This window comes from Mycteria americana, chromosome 7 (genome assembly GCF_035582795.1).
Source record: "Mycteria americana isolate JAX WOST 10 ecotype Jacksonville Zoo and Gardens chromosome 7, USCA_MyAme_1.0, whole genome shotgun sequence".
In the NCBI taxonomy this organism is placed as follows: Eukaryota; Metazoa; Chordata; class Aves; order Ciconiiformes; family Ciconiidae; genus Mycteria; species Mycteria americana.
The window spans coordinates 29,696,943-29,702,942 of NC_134371.1; positions in this window are offsets into that span (position 1 = coordinate 29,696,943).

The following is a 6,000-nucleotide window of genomic DNA, read 5'->3' on the forward strand; positions in this document are numbered from 1 at the left end:
TTAAAAGATCCTGGGCAAACACTACATAGTGTATCTGTCATCCTGCATAGTAGAATCTATGATCTAATTATTTTTAAATCTTATGTTGGAGGAGATGCATTGAGCCTTCTACATTGGTTTACAGTGAGAATATTTTTTGTGTAGAAATAGTGGTATACTCATTTCTGGACTAAAAAAAATTACATTCTCTACTGATGTAGGGAAGAAAATGCTTTCCCCTTTTGCTCTCCGAAGCAGTTTGGCAAATCATGTGCAATTGCACAAAGCAAGATACTGAAGAAAAAAATTCTGCCTGCTGCAGCTGCCTGGAGAGGAAGAAGGCAAACAGCAGTACACCAGGTGTCTTACGAAGGTTTTTGCAAATACCTGGGTATTTTTTTATAAATCCATATCAGTTTTTACTGTCTGGATGCAAGACTGGACAACAAGATTTCAGCAGTAATGATTTTTAACAGCAGTAACATCCCATCCCTTTTGGGAGGGTACCTCCTTTTAAACACCCCACGGGGTATGTAGCACTGCCCCTGTGCTGAGAGCATCCCAAATCCCTGTGCCAGGTCCCAGCTTGGTGTGAGTGTTCTGGGGCTGTGGTGCCATGGTTCATGTTACAGATGTATGTGGGAGGGTTCCCTGGGAAGGTGGAGTTCCACCTGCTGGAGCTGACCTTTCTCCTTTGCAGAGCAGGCAGTCTCTTCATTCTTTTGACCATGTTTTCTTAGTCATGGTCTTACGCTTCCTTTGAATCACTCAGCAGGGGTTGACAACTGTGGAGTCGAGAACATGTGTCCTTTGGTAAGTGTCTTTATGTTTTAGTAAAATGAGGATTTTGCAACTTGTGGTGCAGTTCCTGGCAGCTGAGTTCATCTGATGGCTTGTAGCTGCTAGAAGAGCATCCTCCCACCCCTTCCTCACATGGTGATACCTGGTGCTTCTGGTAAGGGTCGGATCCACTGCAAGAGCCATGCTCTGGTCCGGATGAAAGCAAGCTTTTCCCCCTGCAGAGGTTACAAAAGGAAATGCGGATGTTGTGTCAGTGAGAGGCGGTGTGCCAAGGTGCACCCTAAAGTCCATTTTAAAGCTGTATCTAGAGTTTGGGACAAGCATCAGCTCCCATAGCTTTGCACTGGGGAGAGCCTTTTGTCTGGGTGTTTCCTGCTGCTGAATCATTCCAACTGCTTGTCAGTCCAGAAAGAGCCCCTGGACAGATGCTCCCTGGCTGTGTCATGTTGCCCTGTTATGCAGGAATGACAGATTGCTGTGGTATGTGATGCGCTTCTAAACCATGTCTGAATCACTGCTGGATGTCCTGATGCTCTGACAGTGTGTAATGCAGAAATTCATTGCAGGGGAGGGGGAAAAGTGTACCCTGAACTTCAGCAGAAATCTCACCAGCGGTAGGGAAGCATCCTCTGCCATGGTGGCTGCGAAAGCAACATCTGTTGGGGTGGATGTGAAATGCTGTGCCCTTTGCTGACCTGCTTTCCTGTCAAGAGTAGGACAAATAAAAAACTTGAAAGGCACGTGGGGAAAAAGGAAACCGGGTGATGTTTGTGCCATTGCACCACTGGTCTCTCCTCACCCTGTGCAGGTGGAGTTTCCTGTGGGTCAGTTTGTGCCTCTCCTGGCATGAGAGATGCTCCAGTCCCTGCACAACCCTGCAGCATCTCCCCGGTCCCCTGGGCATGAGGAGTGTCCCGGCAGCAGGGGGGGGTGGCATAGCTCCAGAGAGCTGCGGAGCATTGGCATGCAAGAGTTGATATTGTCAGGGGTAGTCATGGGTTTAGTATATTCAGAAAAACATTATTAAAATCACCTCACAAGGTGGCTTACAAGCACAAATTAACTTTAAACTGGGTCTTAAGAGCATCTGGGTCCAGCGCAGCACTGAGCATGGGGAATGGAGACCAAAGGGAGAGCACGAGGCTGTGACTCTCCAGGCATGCCTTGCACAAGCAGTGCAGCAGCTTTCAGCTCTTGGGTGAACGTCATGAGTTCCTAAAAATTGTATTTGCTGTAGTAACTCCTTAATCTGAGTTCAAGTAATTTATTTTGTTGTTCACAAATCAATTGCACGAAAGGCAGGTACTCCCACCCCAACAGAGCTGCTTTCAGAGCCAAGAGGAGCTGACCCTTTTGTTTTCCTGCTTCAATATGAGGGGTGTGGCTCCTTAGGGCTCTCTTGGGTGTCCATCTCTGGCACCTGGCCTTTGCTCCCTCACCTTGGTCCTAGACATCCATACCTTCAAGATCACCTTAGGAGTCAGCAAAACTTCTGGCCTGTGGGGAAGGAGCTATTTGTACATCACTAACTGACAGTCTCTGTCCACCATTTCCCATCGTTAAAAACTTAAGAGTTATGTCTTAGTCATGCTCAGCCCCTGTACAGCTGTAACTAACAGAGACCCGGTTACTAATTCAATTACCCAGCCATTATAGCTGCCTTGAACCTTGGCATCCCCGAGTGTTAAGGGCTGATGACCTGAAAGCTTCTGAAATTCTGTTAGTAGATTTTCACTCATGTCCTAGCAAATGGTAAGCAAAACTATTCCCCCATGGCTTGAAAAGTACAGAAGCGTTTTTCAACCAAATTCTGAATTATTTTCTCAACTATGCTGTTCATGATGGATAATTTCACCCTGCCGAGGTGGACTGTCTTAGTGCTCGGCACTGCTGACTGCAGCCAATTCTGTGATGCTCTTCCCTCGTCTCTGCAGCAGCTGCTCTGTTTTCTTGCTAGGAGGTTTCTCAAAGCCAAACAGTACTTTTAGAAAGTTTGTCAGCGCTACATTAGAGTTAAATTTGGGGTTTACTCCAGTCTCACGATGCCTCATCCCTGGCACGTGGCGATGGAGGGCACGCGGGAGCCACTCCACCAGCGCACGCTGATCCCTCTTGCAGCATGTTGTGGCACATGAGGTCACCTCTGTGATTTGGTCTGAAGGAAAAAATAAGTCCTTTTGTAAAGGAAACAAATTTAATTTGTAGTTAATTTGTAGGGGAGGATTTACGTGGGGCTTTTTTTTTTGGTACTGCCTCTCCAGCAGTCTCGTCTGCAGCCAGAGGTGCATCCCTGCACAGTGACGAGCGGCTGCATCCCATCTTGCTGCCAAAACCAAGCTGGGACTGGCAGGGATGGGGCAAAGTTCTGCTGAGATTTCTTTTGTGTGACAAAAAATATCCTTAAGGATTCAGGGAAAATGGGCAGGTCAGAGAGACGAGGCAGGTTCCTCCTGAGCCGGGTAGCTGGACATTATCTGCTGGATTAATGCAGCCCCTGGGGAGTGTGGCGAAGGGGTGGCCCAGCCAATTTTCCTCCCATGCACAGCCCGTTTATCCACCCCTGGGGCACACACCCACAGTTATGACCCTGCCGTATTCGGCTGCAAAGAGCAAGCATGTGATTTTCTTGTCTGCTGGCAGAAAAGCCATGCTCTTCACCTGCCTGAGTTTGACCAAGAGATCTGGCCAGACCACAGCCAGATGTTACATTTTTCCACCAATGCTTTCACATCCCCTCCAGCTGTGGGGGATGCCTGTGCTTCTCTGATCCCTGGTGACAATGAGGGATGGAGGATGTGCCCCATGGGATCATCCCCAAGTTCAGCTTGGCAGGGCTGCCAAGCACACCACAACTTCTGGAGCACCTCTACTGATGGAAATGTGATGGCTTCACCATATCCTTCCTGCTGGCTTGAGGCAGGACCCACCATCTCCATGCTGTCCCTTTCTTTGTCCCATTCCCAACACCCTCTGGGGATGGATCCAGCTGCAGGATCCAAGGAGGGACAGTCCCAGCCAGCCCATTAACAGGAACCCAACCAGTGCCCTGACTGTAGGTCCCAGTAAGACCAGTCCACCAGAAAAGGGTGATGAAACCTGATTGATCTCAACCTGCCTGCTGCAAGACAGACTTACCAAAGGCTTGGGATAAAACAGAGTTATGGGTCAAGCCATTTATCCCGAGCTTGGAGGGGATGTGGGAATCCCTCGGGCCAGCCCCCAGCACCAGGGTGGATGTGGTGGTCCCAGATGTTTGTCCTACCTCCTCCCAAAACCTCCAGCCAAGGAATGGCACCACCTCCTTCTCTTCCCGTGTCTGATCCACCAAACATTCAGTTTTTTTCCTAATTTCTCCTGTCTTTTCAAAGCAGCCCTTCACACACAGAAGCCTGTTATCTTGTCCTCGTCCAGACTAAACAAACCCTCCTTCAACCTTCCCTCACTCTCATGTTTTTTCACTCTCTTTATCAATCTCCCTGCTGCCTCCCGGACTTGTTCCATGCCAGCATTTCTTTTCAGAGAAGAACGATCTCACTGCACATCCCACGTGCAGGGCTACCCTTAGAAGACCTGCCTTTCCTGCTGGGTCCTGTACCACCTTTGGGACCATTTATCCTGAGCTTTGCCTGTGTGGTTGCCACCTTGCCAGCTATTTTACATCGGTGCTCTGAAATCTTCCTCCCCAAAGCACGTACTTCCCTTGACCCTCTCATCCAGACCAAGACTGGTCCACCAAAAGTCTGGGAAAGAGAGTACCAGCTCCATAGGGTTGGGAAAACATCTGAAGAAGGTTGTTGAGCTCCTTCTGTAAAGCAAAAAATTAAGGCCAGGAGGGATGAGATCATGCAGGTAACTGCAGGAGACTTCCTACATTACATCCAGCTCCTGCAGAAGACCAAGTGACAAGTCGTAAATGAGTATTGCAACCTGTGGGCACTAATTACTCCAGAAACCTCGGGTTTCTCCTGCTGCTTCCCAGTGGCAATGACCTCATACAATGAAACGGCAGCTCCCTGCCCCGTTACTGTTGATAGCTTGTCACTGAGGATGAATTAATGACCTGAACGAGGGTAAGCCTTTTTTAAAAGGACGTTATCAACACATTTCAGCCTAAAAGCACCCCCAAAAGGTGCTGAGGATGGAAGAGCCCCCAGCCCCGCTGCTAAACAGCAGTGTGGCAGGGGCTGCACTGAAAGCAAAGACGAAGAAATCGGAGGAGAAAGGATTCTTCTCGCTTTGCATCATTGCAGTCCAACCACATCTATTTTTGCTACACGCGTGGCATCAAGCACCCGTCACTGCTATTCCTACTCCATCCAGCACCTCCGCATGACAGAGGAAGAGTGGCAGCGGGACAGAGTGTGGCAGAAGGGAGTGTCGCTTTTAATTGTCCCGCCATGCAGCTTAAAATCCGGGGAATTTGATTACTGCCCTTCATCCCCCCCAGTAAAGGACGACTGGCCCTAGGGCACAATGCTCCACCCCAAAGACACTTGTCCCCTCCTGCCAGCCAGTATTACTTCTGCATCTTATTTTAGTCTCTGGTCATGGCCCAGACGCACGTCCATAAAGATTTGGGTTTGTATTCTCAAGAAGAGAGAGAAAAAAGTCATTTAACCTGCAGTGTCCAGCCCTCACCGGCCAAGGCAGGTCACAATGCTAACTCTTGGTCACTTGAGGACATCCTTCAGCAGAGCCCACAAGAGCCATGTGCCCCAAAAACTACAGCAGCTGTCTACCACCAGGCTGAGAACATGCAAAACTCAGTGCCTGGATGTCAGAGCACTGGCTAGCCATTTCTTGAAGCCTTTTGGATGATGGGCTCGCACGTAGCGATGGCTGGTTGGACTTCAGTTGGGGTGGGTTTGCGCACTCTTCTTTCCAAAAAAGTGCATTTAATACAGGATTTTATTTATTTACTGATTTTTTACCTCGTTTCCCGAGTGAGACTGTTTCCCTCTCCCCGAAGGAACTTCTCAAGTGGTTTTAAGCAAGGACAGAGTGGGATCTGCCAGCGGGACACCGGAGCCGGGCAAACTGTTGGAGATGGGGTGTGACGGGTTTAAGGGCAAAGGTGTTGGGGTGCGCAGGCAGGGAGCGCGCTGCAGGCAGAGTGGCCACGGGCAGGGCCGATCCTCCCGACCCACCACGAATAAATCACCTGAAATGGCTGGGACCCCGCTCCGGGGGTCTGCGGGCCCCCGCTGGAAGCCGCTTCTA